A 14,571-nucleotide genomic window follows, 5' to 3' on the forward strand; every position below is an offset into this window, starting at 1 on the left:
TTTCTATGAAGGAAATGCTCAAGCCAGCCATGCTTATCGAGCAAGCACAACAAGCCAAGAAGTCAGGTGTTGAGGGGACATTTCACACTGAACCAGGACCTTTGTCTTTGATTTCTAAATAGTTTCAACCCTTGAAATCATCAAACTTAGTTTCGGTTTTGTTTTTGAAAGGTAGGCTCAGGTCACCTGGATGGCTCAGTGGTTGAGCATCTGCCTTTGGGGTCAGGTCGTGATCTGGAGTCCTGGGATCAAGTTCCACATCAAGCTTTCTGCATGGAGCCTGCCTTTCCCTCTGCCTATGTCTCTGCCTCTCTCTGTGTCATGAGTAAATAAATCTAAAAATAAAAAATAATAAAAAATAAAAAGTAGGCTCTTTAAGGAGAAAACTTAAATAATGTCATCCTCTCAGAATAAAAACTATTCCCAGGCTGTTCCTTAAATAAAATTCCCACCTACTCCTCAATTTACTGTTTGCACTTACTGCAGGTACCAGCAAAGTAATGGAAATGCAGTTCTGCTTGTCCCTGGACAAGGACAGAAAATAGTTTGAGTTAATAGCAAGGAATTCTAACTCATAGCAGGAACAGCTCAGCCGCAATGTGTGGTGTTCCAACTCCCTTTACTTCATGGGTACAGCTAACAAGAGGATCCCTTTTCCTCCATCAAGTTTGACATTGACCATCCTTTGCCTGCTTCCCCAAATGCAATCTCTCTTATATAATATGGAAAGTAAGTCTGATTTTTTTTTTGAACCAGCATCTGATAGCCTAGCTATTAAAAAGCCATTCACCAGGAAATTGAAGCTAAGGATTCTAACAAGTGGCTTGTTAGCAGAGAATGTCCTGACTGAAGTAAGGAGCAGGCTTGTCACTTTTTACCTCATCCTCTGAGGATAATAAGTAAGGAGGACAAAATGAGTGCAGCCCTCCTGGGTCTCCCCTTAAGAGTTTAAAAGCAAAATATTGATTTTGAGTTACCCTGCTTCAACTCAGCTTTGCTCTCATGATATTTTTATTCCCTTGTAGATTCCTGGGTCCATTTGTTGCAGATTTTAAAAGTAAATCACTGGTGAATCTGTGGTGTGTCCATGTAACATTTCTGCACCTAAAAATATGGTCAATTGACACCTTAAAGGTTTCTGAGCAGCTCTAACTCTAAGTGACATCTCTGGTTGCGTCCCCAGTATGCTCAAAACAGATAAAGTGGATGCATTGATTTTAGTTGTATAAAACCCTTGACAAAATCTCTTTGTGGCCATCTCTGCAGTCTCCTGATGATTTAGAAAGGATTTGCTTATGACACAAATGTGATCCTTCCACTCCTTTCCATTTTGTTTTTCAACTAGGTCCACGGTGAATTTCCTGAAGACCAGCAGCAGAAAGTGCTTAGGTACCCAGGGCTAGCCATGGAATCTTTACTCATTTGTATTAGGAGGTAGCACTAGAATTGTGACTCAGACTATATCAATATTATTGTCAGGAGAGCCTTGAATTGGATCACTTTAGGATTCTTAAATTCTAACAATCGTTTTAAAATGAACTTTCTTCTGCTGTATACAAAGATTTGTTGACTAAATTTGGACCAGTGAGAGCTGAGGGGAAAGTATACTTAGATGCATTTTAAATGAAATTTGACACTCTTCCATGGTGGAAGATCCACCCACTCGTCTTGAGATGAGATAAAAAGAGTTTACATTACAAGATAAGTCTACATTCTTTTTTTTTTTTTTTTGATAAGTCTACATTCTGACTCTTCATTTAAATTTCTCAGAACTCCCTAACCTTATTAATTGTTTCATATGCATCCAAACAAATGAACTTCATTCTTTCCTGGACTTTTTTCCCATGCAAATGAGGAGACATTTCTAGCTAACAAAACAGATCTCAGCTTCTCTATCTGAAAAGGGAGGTTCTGGAAGTCTCTAAAATGTTTTGATATTAAATCCCAAATGTGGAAGATTGCTCTTGGCTGTGACATAGAGATGCTAGGTAACCTTGATCATTTATTTTCACTCCAGTGTTTTATACCTCTAGATGTCTCTCTAGAAAATGAATGTCACCACATTCCTCTGAAATAAATATTTCTCCACAGGGCTGCTGATACAGTCATCAAAAAGGTAAAAATTCATTTGTTCAATATCATGTATTGAGATAAGAAAGCAAGGAGCTGCTATAAAGTGATGAATAAGACGTGGATCATGGTGAGACACAAGCAAAGAAATCAATGGTCAAATTTTAAAGATTTGAAGAAAGAGCCAGAAGAGACTCCTAATTCAGCAGTGGGAGAGGGTGGGAATGTCAGGAGAAGCTTCCAAAAGATGAGACAGCTGAACCGAATACAGCGGGTAAGAGTTTACCAAGTGTAAAGAAGATGTCCTAGCCTCTAGGGCTGCCATAACAAAGAACCACTGACAGGGTGGCTTAGAACAATAGAACTTTATTGTCTCATAGTTCTAGAAGTGCAGTGTGAAATTGAGGTGTCCCTCTGAAGGCATTGGGGGAGACTCTGTCCCAGGCTTGCCTCCTGGCTTCTGGTGATTCCTGGGCTTGTAACAGCATCACTGCAATCCTCACACAATGCTCCTTCTGGTTGTGTGTGTGTGTTCAAATTTTCCCTTTTTCCAAGGACATCAATCATACTGGAATAAGGGTCTCTCGTACTCAGGTATGATTTCATCTTAATTTAATTGCATCTGCAGTGAATCTATTTCCAAATAAAGCTACATTCTGTAGGTACTGGGCTTAGGACTTAAACACATGAGTAAGGGTGGGGGACACAATTCAACCTAGCATGGGGGGGTGGGAGGGGGGGTGGAAAGCCAACAAGGCCAGGCAAATTCCTGTACAGTCACTGTAGGAGGACTCTGGGGTGGGGCTGAAGCATGTGCTGGAAAGAGTGGAAGGAGCCTGGGAGAGTGATAAGCAGTCAGATCACAAGAACCCTGGGAGCCGACCACACACCTTGACTCTTATCCTGAAGATCACATCATGGGAAGCCACTGATCAGAGGCATGGCGTAATCAGGTGTGCAGCTTAAAAAAGTTCTCTGACATCACATGGCAGATCAATGGAAAGGGGCAAAATAGAGGCGGGGGAGGGATCCTTTAACAGAAGCAGAGGGCAAAAATAGCAGCTCCTATCTTAAGAACCATTTCTTTAGTCTAATTATTTAATTAATAATTGTTTCCTCATTAACACTAATTTCCTAGAAAGCAGTTATGCTCATAATCAGACTCACTGAGGTCCTACCAAATGCCTTGGTATGGTATGGTATGAGGTTATGGGAATATTTATCATAAATTGCATAGATAGCTGTATCTTAGATATATTATAAATATCTGAGTCAAAATTATGAAGCATATAAATGTGTTGAGAAGGCAGTGCAAAATAAATTAGGCAAAGAAAACAAAATAGATGAGAGAGAAAATAAAAGTCAATACCAGAAGAGTGATGTGTTGCTAAAAGTGAAAATTTTAGGAAAGCCTTCTGAAAGAAGTGGTAATTTGTACAGATCTTTAAAAACAAGGGCAATTTAGACATAATAAGAATGAGCTGAGTTGATGTTTCAATCTCTCATTTTAAAACAAGTTATTACTGTTTTCAACTACCAGGAGCTTAACTAAGAACTCCTTAACAATGCCAAGATTAGGAGTAAAAAAGTCATAATTGGTACACATTGCAAACTGCTTTAGTTTAAAAAACACAAAATTTTTGTAACTCCACACACGGAAATCTATGCCACGTAAATGCCTTGCTTCCAACATTAGCACTTTAACATTAGGAACTGGCTGGCTATTCTAGGGAGACAATATGAAACCTTCTCCCAGAAAAATATACAGCACTGAATGTCAGCACTCTGGCAAGTAAACCACGGCAATGCCTTTCTGAGCCATCCCAACTTGTTCAGAATCCAGAAAGAAAGTGATTCATTTTTGCCCTTTAGGAAACAGGAGCAATTTTCATATTGTGAAATCTTGGCAATGGTTTCCTCTTCACAATAGGCGAGGGGGGAAAAGCTGCATTAGGTACCATCTGTCAAATAAAATCCTTCAAAACTAGCAGTGACACCAGAATAAAAGAACATGGTGCAAATGTGGACAATTTGTTTTATGTGCATAATCCGGTTAAGAGAAGCTGTCTTCAGATGGTTTATTATCCTTCCTTCATAGTGACATTAAAAAATGTCATACTTGAGGCACTTGGGTAGTTCAGTCAGTTAAGTGGCTGACTCTTGTTTTCAGCTCCCGTCAAGATTTCAGGGTCCTGGGATGGAGCCCTGCTTGGAGCTCAGTGCTCAGCCTTTTTGGGATTGTTTCTCCCTCTGCCCCTCTCCCCACTTGGGCATGTGGATGCTCGCACAACTCTCTCTCCAAAATAAATAAATAAATCTTTAAAAAAAAAAAGTGTTATATTAAACAAAGAGAACTTACAGCATGTAACTGGACCTCGTCTTTATTTTAGGCCTCCTACTCTCCTGCTAAAATGCATTCAATGTGGAAATGCCCTCTGCCCCAGGATAAAATTCAGGATGAAAACTCAGTCCTGTGATTTTTCTAATAACTCTGTAAAGAAGAAAGTGGCGGGGAGGGGGCGGGGGGAGGAAGGCAGGCAGGATTACAATCATTTTAAGTTAGAAAACTTGTCTTAGTAGCTAAACCTCTGTAATCTCATATACTAATCATGAATTTCGAACATGATTTTAAAGTAAAACATTCTCCTTTCTTAACTCTGGAGGCTTCTGAAGACAGGAAGCTGGGGGAAGCAGCTTGAACCTGTTCTCATGCTCTTCATCCCCACACCTCCTGCCTCATCCTCCCCTCTTCCCATCAGGATTGCTGACTCATTCTGGGAATCAGAGCAGCGGGAAGATGATGAAAAGAAGCAGAAACCTTTCACTGGTCTGATTCTGTCATTGTCATATGATGACATGTGAGGCTGCCAATTGATGAAAGTTGATTCTCCTTCCCGGGAATTTTCATGTTTTGTTCGGAGACCACCAGAGGGAACATGCACTTCCTATGACACAGGTGAAGCATTTCCTCTCTTTGGCCACTCTCCCCTCTGCTATTTGAAGTGTCCCATCAGTCCACTCCACAGTCTCTCAGTGGCCTCATTACCCCTACAGGTGGCTCTTCCTTTTGGATAGGATTTAAAATGTCTCTCCCTTCTCTTTTCTCTTCTCACATCCTATCCTTGGGAAAGTCTCATTCTCCCTTTAGCACAACAATCTTTAACATCCACCTTCAGACACTTCAGCTGATGGGAAAGTGACTTGTTATAGATGGACCAGGAGGGATGACCCTCTTAATAGTGACGGTACTGATGATGCTAATACTTACTGACTACTTACTAGTGCCAGATACTTTTAACAACACTTTTCCTGAATGAACTCCCTGAATCTTCACAACAAACCTATATGGTAGGAATTATTATCTCTAGGAAACTGAAGCACGGAGAAAGTGCTGAGTCACCTAGCCAGTAAATGGTGGTGCATGGATAGTTCCTCTTTTCATTGCATTCTGGTCTCATACTTAGGTTTCCTGAATGCCTTTTGCCACCACCCCTCTCTCTTGCACACATCCTGTGCCACTCTCCTGAGAGAACTCCTCTCAAGAAAACAGGATTCCTAGTACCATAGACAAATCCTTAAAAGATATATATACTCATGTCAAACCAAGTGGCACAGTGTCTGTTCCAACTCTTGCTTTAACCAGACCTAAGATAATTCACTCTGGATATTTGGCCAACATCAGGAAGAAAAACACAAGGTAACTCAAGTGGTCACAAGAATAGACTCCAGTGGTCTTGCCTCATTCCCACCTTGTCCTTTATTTGCTATACTTTCCTTTCTTAGCTTGTTCTTTGATAGAGAAGAAACTAGCCTTGGCTCTTGCAGCTAGACATCGGGTTGTCATCTTGGTCAAAGGCATCTTGGTTTTTTTGTTTGTTTTTTAAAAATGTTTAGATTTATTCATGAGAAACACAGAGAGAAAGGCAGAGACATAGGCAGAGGGAGAAGCAGGCTCCATGCAGGGAGCCTGATGTGGGACTTGATCCCAGGACCCCAAGATCAAGGCCTGAGCGGAAGGCAAACGCTCGACCACTGAGCCACCCAGGTGCCTCAAGGCATCTTGTTAATAGATGAACCAAGTGCTGTTAGACCCCAAGACCACAACCTCTCAGGCCAACTAGGGAACATCAAACATGAAACACTGGAAAACAATCAATTTCCACTTTCTCACACCTGTGACAATTTGGAGAATTCCACAATATAAGTATGTGTGTTTTTAGCCATACATTGGTGCAACATTAGAGCATCTCATCTGCAAAAGCCACTAAGTTGGAGATCATCAGCTATATAGTGAGAACAAATAAAGGTTATTACATTCTATATAAAGAAAAAAACCACAATCCTCCAGTCTGCCTTGAGTGTGTCACTAGCAGATGTGAGGACCCGTGGAATCATATCCAAATTCAACCAATCAGATAGCGACTCCTGAATGCTGAAGATGTCTCCTGCAAATAATTGACTTGTCCCAGCCATCAATTTAAGAAACTATCTGTAGTAGCAGTTAAGAAGGCTTATTTTAAGCAAAACTGATGTATTAAAATATGTATTACAAAAGATTAATGTTTAATAATTAAGTTGGTAGTAACTAACAAGGTTTTGTTCATCTAAAATATCCAATTTAAATGAATAGCTGATTTTTTTTTTAAATATTTAACTTATTTATTTGAGAGAGAGAGAGAGCAAGCACACAAACTGGCAGAGGCAGAAACAGACTCCTTGCTGAGCAGGGAGTCCAACAGAGGGCTCTATCCCAGCACCCTGGGATCATGGCCTGAACTGAAGGCAGAAGCTTAACCCACTGAGCCACCCAGGCACCCCAAATAGTTAATTTTTAAAAAGAAATGCAGATGGTAATGAACATGGAAAAAATCCTCAACTTCAGTCCTTAATTTTTAAAATGCAAATCAAGGTAACATACCATTTTTTAACCTATCAGACTGAAATAGCACAACTTCTCTCAAAGTTATATATTCCTCTCCTGATTTTATATGCATTTTACACAAATATTCATATTTTTAAATTTAGATTATTTATTTGAGAAAGAGGGAAAACACTCAAACATGAGTATGTGCAGTGGAGGGGAGAGGAACAGAGGGAGAGAGAGAGAATCCTAAACTGACTCTGCCCTGAGCGCAGAGACCCACATGGGGCTTGATCTCAAGACCCAGAGATGGCAACCAGAGCTGAAACCAAGAGTTGGAGGCTTGACCGACTGCACCACTGAAACGCCCCATAGATATTCACTTTTAAAATGATGAAGTCAGAAACGCAGAGCATTTCAAATCCGCAGATATTTCCATTGCATTGACTGGAGAGGAGGTATGGAAGAGAACAGTCCAGAAGAGTCACTGAGGCAAACCTCAAGTTGTGGTAAAAGATACTAACATTTTTGTGGTCCTTGATTCCTTGGGTAAATCTGGTTCCCAAAGGAGTAAATCCATTTACAGCACCACAGTTGATACTTTCAGCAGTATTAGGTTTTATTGTTTTAAAAATATTCCTTAGGCAAGAGGGACTCATGGGTTTGATTTAGTTGTTTTGAATTGTTTGAATTACTAGTAATGTAAATCTTTGTTTTAAAGATGCAATCTTCTTTCATGAAAAATTTTGTTCATTATCACTTATCATACTATTCCCTTATTTGACATATGATATTTACAATGAGTATTCCTTACTCCACTGTTTCATTTTGGTTTGATGTTTTTTAAATTATGCACATTTTCTATTTCTTATAGTCAAATTTGTCTCTCTTTTCCTCAGTAATTATAAAAACATCTTTTCTAAGATAGAAAATTAAGTATGCTCCAAAAATGTGATATATGAGGGTATTTATTTCTAAAATCTTTCACTCTAAAGTCACCAGGAATTAATTTTGACATGTTATTCAAGGTATAGGTTTAAAAATGAAATTTCCTTGTGATTCCTGGCTGGCTCAGTCAGAAGAATGTGTGACTCTTGATATCGGGGTCATGAGTTCGAGCCCCACATTGGGTGTAGAGATTACTTAAATAAATAAAACTTAAATAACAAAAAAACAAAAACAGGTTTAAAAGATAAAATAAAATGAAGTTTCCTGTCCCTCCACAATTGCTGAGCTGGGCTGTCAATACCATTTAATGAAGAATTGCTCTCTATACTCATTTGAGGTAGCTGTCTCACTGTATGTACTCATATCCCAAAATCTCTGCAGATTTCATCAGAATTTGCATAGAATCCAGTTCAAGTTTTATCTGTGGTCACTGTCCCACCCCAAACCCAAACATATGTCATCCACCTAATCAACAAGCCCAGCAGTGTCTAATCCAAAGCATCTCTTAAAGCCAGTGATCTCCATGTTTATTGCAACACCCAGAGCTCAAGCCACTAGCATCACTTGCTTAGACCAGTTCACAAACTCTGAACTCCTTTTCTGACAGCTGGAGGGATACTTTAAAAATATAAATCCTGCTTATAATCCTCTGCTGCTCATATTGCTATTATATAGCATTTAGACTAAAATGTAAAATGCTTATTCGGGGACCACGAGTGCTGTACGATCTGGTCCCTGAGCACCTTTCTCATCTCCTCTCACGTCACTGTCTGCCACTGTCTCCAGAACCGTCTCCTTTCAGGTTCAAGAAAATCATAAATTGGTCCTCACATGGCGGGTGCTGTGTGTGCTGCCCCCATGCTGAAAATGCACTTCCTCCTGATTCAGGCTGCTGCCCATCTTTGGGGCTGATAGGAACCCCGAGGGTGGGCTTCCCTGGGCTCTCTGTCCAGAGCGGTTCTCCCATCAGCTTTTCATACCAACTGGCTCTACTTTCTCCCTCACTCGTATTAGGATCTGCAATTGCCTTACCTACTTGTTTTCTGGTTTGTCTTCTGTATCCTCTTTTACAAATTCCTTGAAAGGAAAGATCTTGTGTGTCTTCTTCATTCCCATACACCCAGCACTTTGTATAGTGAAGGTTACACAGTAAGTGTCCGGCTGGATGCTGAGCAGGAGGATGAACAGACAGGAGTCCCCTGGTGCTCTTCCCCAGCACCTCCATCCCTAGATTAATGTCTTCTGCAGTGACTTAGTGTTTGTTACCCCCAAGTATTCATTTTCCCCCTTTCCTGTTCCTTACCACTCTCTATGTTTGTGAGGTTGTGTGTGTGCCATCCCCAAGGCCAGGAGTGGCCTGATCTCTCTAGGCACAGACACTGGTTCAGTGATGACCAGGATAGGAAAGCTACTTCAGGTCTGAGACTAGAGAAGAAGCCAGGAGCTTCTGGGGAAGACTCTGCCTTTTTCTTCCATATTGTTAAGATATGAATTAGACTTAATGTAGTCCCAATGAGAATCCCAGCAGGCTTTTTTTTTTTTTTTCATAGCAAAAGGAACAATAAAAGGAAGAAATTAACAAAGATAAATGAAAATATGCATGAATACATCGTTTTTCTTTTTCTAAAATAGTGATTTAAGTAATTTAAGTGTTTAGTTCATTTACCTCCTCTTTTTCATTTTGTTTTATAAACTCATTTAAAGCTGCAGCTTTGGGCACCTGGGTAGCTCAGTTGGTCAGGTGTCTGCCTTTGGCTCAGGTCATGATTTCAGGGACCCAGGATCAAGCACCACATCTGGTTCCCTGCTCAGAGGGGATCCTGCTTCTCCCTCTCTCCCTACTTCTCCCCCTGCTTATGCTCTCTATCTCTGTCAAGTAAATAAATAAAACATTAAAAAAAATAAAGCTGCAGCTTTATAGGGACTCTTGGTTGGCTCAGTGGTTGGGCATCTGCCTTTGGCTCCAGTCATGGTCCCGGGGTCCTAGGATCGAGTCCTGCATCAGGCTCCCCAAGGGAAACCTGCTTCTCCCTCTGCCTATGTCTCTGCCTTTCTCACTCTCATGAATAAATAAAATCTTAAAAAAAAAAAAACCCTGCAGCTTTATAGATATTTGTCAAGCTAAATCTAAAATTCATATGGAAATGTAAAGGACCTGAAGCAACTGTAGTCTGGGCTGCATCCTATTAGTGTGGGCATGTGCTACTCATATGCTTTCCTTACTCTTTTAAAGATACCTTAATTCTATTCTTAATTCCTCCCTTAGTCCCAATATTGTTAGAAAAGATTGACTGCTTAGCTTCTGTAAATTCCAAAAAGGTCTGAGTTTTAAACATTCAAATCTACACTGCTGATTTACATTTTTTTTTGGTAATGGTTAAAAAACATCATCTTCCTGTTTTCTAATTTCAACCATTTGGGAAGCTAAAAAGAAATTTGAGACTTCTTTTTTGAAAAATATTTTAAAGATTTTATTTATTTATTTAAGAGAGACAGAGAGAGCATGCACAAACCTAGGAAGAGGCAGAGGAAGAGGGAGAAGCAGGCTCCCCACTGAGCAGGGAGCACAAAGCCAGAGCTCCATCCCAGGACCCCAGGATCATGATCTGAGCTGAAGGCAGATGCTTAACCAAATGAGCCACCCAGGTACCCCTTGAAGATATTTTTTATAAAATTTCCTCAAATTCTTGAAATGTCCTGTCCCATAACTTTAAAAGTAACTATCACCTTAAGTTTCAATCATCTAATTGGTGCCTTTTGCCCATCATATATTTATGAACCTAAGAATGAAAACCAAGTCTTTATCCTGTAGGTCCCTATGCCCTGTGCCATCAGATCTCTTCAGAGAGAGAAGAAATAGAGGTTCAACGGCTAGTTTTAATGGAGAAACGGCTTCACTCCCTAAACTGTCACACTCTGTCACACATCTGAGAATTTTCAACAGAAAACTAATTGGCCACTTTCCTCATGTTCTGAAAGGGGAAATCTGAGGACATTCGCACAATTTTCATAAATCTGGGGTACTTAACAGTCCTCTTCTCCACATCCAGTTGCTGCAGTTCATTTTGTATCAATGTGTATACTCTGAACTCCTAAATACAGAAAGTTAATTGAAAGTATACTATTGGCCTTCTTAGACAAAGATAATATACTGGCAAAAATATTGCTTTCTGTCTTTACAGGCACAGATAAAGAGATTGACATTACATCCATTCCTTTTCTCTGGAATCACAAGTTTAAGCATTGTACTCAGCAGTAGTAATACTAGATCTTTAAAGATCTAGTAAGGCATGCAAAAAATAAATAAGTAACAAGCAATCTATAAGTAGTGATTCTTTGGTTTAATTCAAACATTCACTTTTTCTAGATAACATCTTAAAAATATAATTTTTTCTTTCAAATTAAATTGTCTTCTTTCTGTTGTTGCCATTCTTTGGTTCATTTTGTATTACCAGTAACATTTGTAAGATCACATTATAATAATAGTAACAAGGAATGCTGGGGTGACTCAGCTGGTTAAGTGGCTCAGGTCATGATCTCAGGATCCTGGGATCGAGCCCCACATCTGGCTCTCTGCTCTGTAGGGAGTCTGCTTCTCCCTCTCCCTCTGTTCTCTTACTCTCTCAAATTAATAAACAAAATCTTAAAAAAATAATAATGACAATGTTAAAGAATTAATAGATTTAACAATCCTAAAAGACATAAATCTAACCTTATTAATCCTGGCATCCTCAAGGCTAGGACAGAGCCTGGCACCTATTCAGTCCTTTATAAATTTGTGTTAAATTTGTGTTAAATGTAGCTGGCACTGAAAAAATGCTGTAGTCCTAGGAAAAGCGTTATGTTGTCCAAGATAAATCACATACCTGGAGTCAGTTGTTAAGATCCTTTGACTTATTTGGTACTCTGCTAAAGTCTTTCTCCCTATTCTGGAAGCTCATTTAATCCAACTATAGTTTTTTGGTAGCAACGGTTTATAATCCTACTAAAGAAGGAGGAAGGGCAGCCCGGGTGGCGCAGCGGTTTAGCGCCACCGTCAGCCCGGGGCGTGATCCTGGAGACCCGGGATCGAGTCCCACGTCAGGCTCCCTGCATGGAGCCTGCTTCTCCCTCTGCCTGTTTCTCCCTCTGCCTGTGTCTCTGCCTCTCTCTCTCTCATGAATAAATAAAAATAAAAACATTAAAAAAAAAAAAAAAAAAAGAAGGAGGAAGACCAGGACAAAGGAGGGGGAGAAGAGAAGGAAAAAAAAAGGAAAAAGGTATATAAACAACATTTTTCTACCTTATCTCTCTTATTGCTTTTTGTTCATAGTGAGCCATCTAAGAAGTAGATTTGGGTCCAGAAGAGATGGTCTATACCAGGTGTTCAATTAGATATCCTATAGTCCATATTCAGCCCACAGATATGCTTTCTTGGCCCTAGACAACATTTTTCTGGATTTTAAGATATGTAAATGGTTTTCAATATTTTAAAATCCAGAAATTTGCACAAATATCTAAATTCTGATCTTTCTTGAATAAAAATGAGAAGAATTAACAAAAGTAGTCTCTTATTCTCACCAGGTGGCAGTGGGCTAGGGCTGAATCATGATTGTCTCTTTAGATGGGGGGGTCCAATGTGCCACAGACACCCCACTTCCAATTCTGTCTGCAATCTCTAATGTCAGCTGCACTTGTGATGGCTGCATTGCAGACAGCAGTCAAGCATGGTGGCTAAGGGCATGGACTCTGGACCAGGTTGCCTGGGTTTTAATCTAGATTCCATCATTTTTGACCAGTGTTCACTTTAGGGAAGTTGCCTGATCTTTCTGTACCTTGGTTCCTTATTTGTAAAGTGGGATAATAGCTGTTACCCAACTTTGTGATGAGAATTAAATGATTCTATACACGAAATACTTAAAATAGTGCCCCCCCACACACATATACACTGCAGTAAACACCAGGTATTATCACCATCTTGCCTGAGCTGTGTTTTCTTATGGTGGAGTTAAGAAAAAAAATCAAATAGCACTTAACCTTCTGTCTCTATTGAAAGTGGAAAATATACAATAGACTCAGAAAGCAAATCATATTTCTGCATGTGGAATATGGAAATAAAATGTATGTGTGTCAAAAAAATGGATGACCCATTATGAAATAATGCACAATAAGAACTTTAACCAGAAATACAAAAAACTATGGAAAATGATCGTCAAAATAAAAGATTGGTGGGCGCCTGGGTGGCTCAGTCAGTTTGGTGTCTGCCTCAGCTCAGGTAATGATCCTGGGCTGGGGTCCTGAGATCAAGCCTCAAGTTGGACTCCCTGCTCACTGGGGAGCCTGCTTCTCCGTCTCCCTCTTGCCCCCTGCTTGTGCTATCTCAAATAAATAAATAAAACCTTTAAAAAATAAAATAAAAATTGGGATTTCAACAAGAGTTCTTTAAAAATTCAAGCAGTATAATTGATCTTGATATAAAATACAATAACATATTAAGAGACAAGAAAGTGACAGTAACACTGCTTCCCTCATTCACTTTATCTGCCTGGGTCTTAATAGGCATCAGGTCTGGTTTCAGGACAAGTCTAAGAACACCCCCCACAAACAATAGTTGTCTGGGTGAAGCAAACTGAACTAAAACCCCCAAACATTAGAAAAGCCAAGTGTAAATCTGTTTAATGTTTACAGTATTGTAAAGAAGAAAATGCTAGAAAACTGTGAATATGAAAAATCACATTTCTAAACAAACAACTTAATAATACAATAAATATAAAATAGACTTCTGCAAAAGGTGGCCCAGGCTTACAGAACACTTTCTTCCACAAAACAAACAAAATGAACAAAAGCCATCCTACACAAAGAATAAGCCAGCCATGCTAAAACAAAGGAGCAAATAACCTACTATTATAAACCATGATAAGAATAATCTAGAAGAGGGGCACTGGGATAGCTCAGTCCGTTGAGCATCCAACTCTTGATTTTGGCTCAGGTCATGATCTCAGGGTCAGTTGGGAGTCAGCTTGAAGATGCTTTCTCTCCTTTTACCTCTCTTTGCCCTCAAACAAATAGATGAATCTTTTAAAAAGAAGATGAAAAGGGGACCCCTGGGTGGCTCAGTTGTTGAGCATCTGCCTTCACCTCAGGGTCTGATCCTGGGGTTCTGGGATTGAATCCCCACATTGGGTTCCCTGGGGGAGCCTGCTTTTCCCTCTGCCTGTGTCTGTGCTTTTCTCTGAGCAGGGAGCCTGCCCTGGGGCTCGATCCCAGAACCTGAGATCATGACCTGAACTCAAATCAAGACCTGGACACTTAAGGAACTGAACCATCCAGGCACACCTAAATGTTCTTATTTTTTGAAGGGAAAACAACATGTCAAACTTACAAGAAGATAGGTATAATGTAGATACAATGGACTGGAAACTAAATCTCAAAGTCTACAGTCAGAAATTCAAAGGCGTGAGGCAGTGGCTGTACTAATTCATTCACACAGTCGATTTCAAGGTATGAAACATGTTCTATGGCTGAGACCCTGCACCAGGCATTGAGAATCCAAGCAGTGAATGAAATAGACAGATACACACTCTGCCATGATACGTCCATTCCACCTGGTTGTCCTTATTCACAATAGTCTATAAAAGCAGTTGTGTTTCTGAGGCATAAAAAAACATAAGTATAAGGGGTGCACGTGGGTGGCACAGTCGGTTAAAGGCCAG

At 39.9% G+C, this 14,571-nt stretch overlaps 1 protein-coding gene across 1 annotated transcript in view; it reads left to right on the forward strand.

The window, feature by feature from the left end:
* The first annotated feature begins 2,467 nt into the window (after positions 1-2,467).
* The window catches only part of EOMES (eomesodermin), a 35,975-nt gene continuing 23,871 nt past the window's right edge, over positions 2,468-14,571 (forward strand). Inside the window, exon 1 of the mRNA XM_025461058.3 lies at positions 2,468-2,664. The gene's annotated coding sequence lies outside the window, so the exon portion shown is untranslated. The remainder of the gene's footprint in view (positions 2,665-14,571) is intronic.

The sequence above is a fragment of the Canis lupus genome, chromosome 23, assembly GCF_003254725.2.
Source record: "Canis lupus dingo isolate Sandy chromosome 23, ASM325472v2, whole genome shotgun sequence".
NCBI classification, from domain to species: Eukaryota; Metazoa; Chordata; class Mammalia; order Carnivora; family Canidae; genus Canis; species Canis lupus.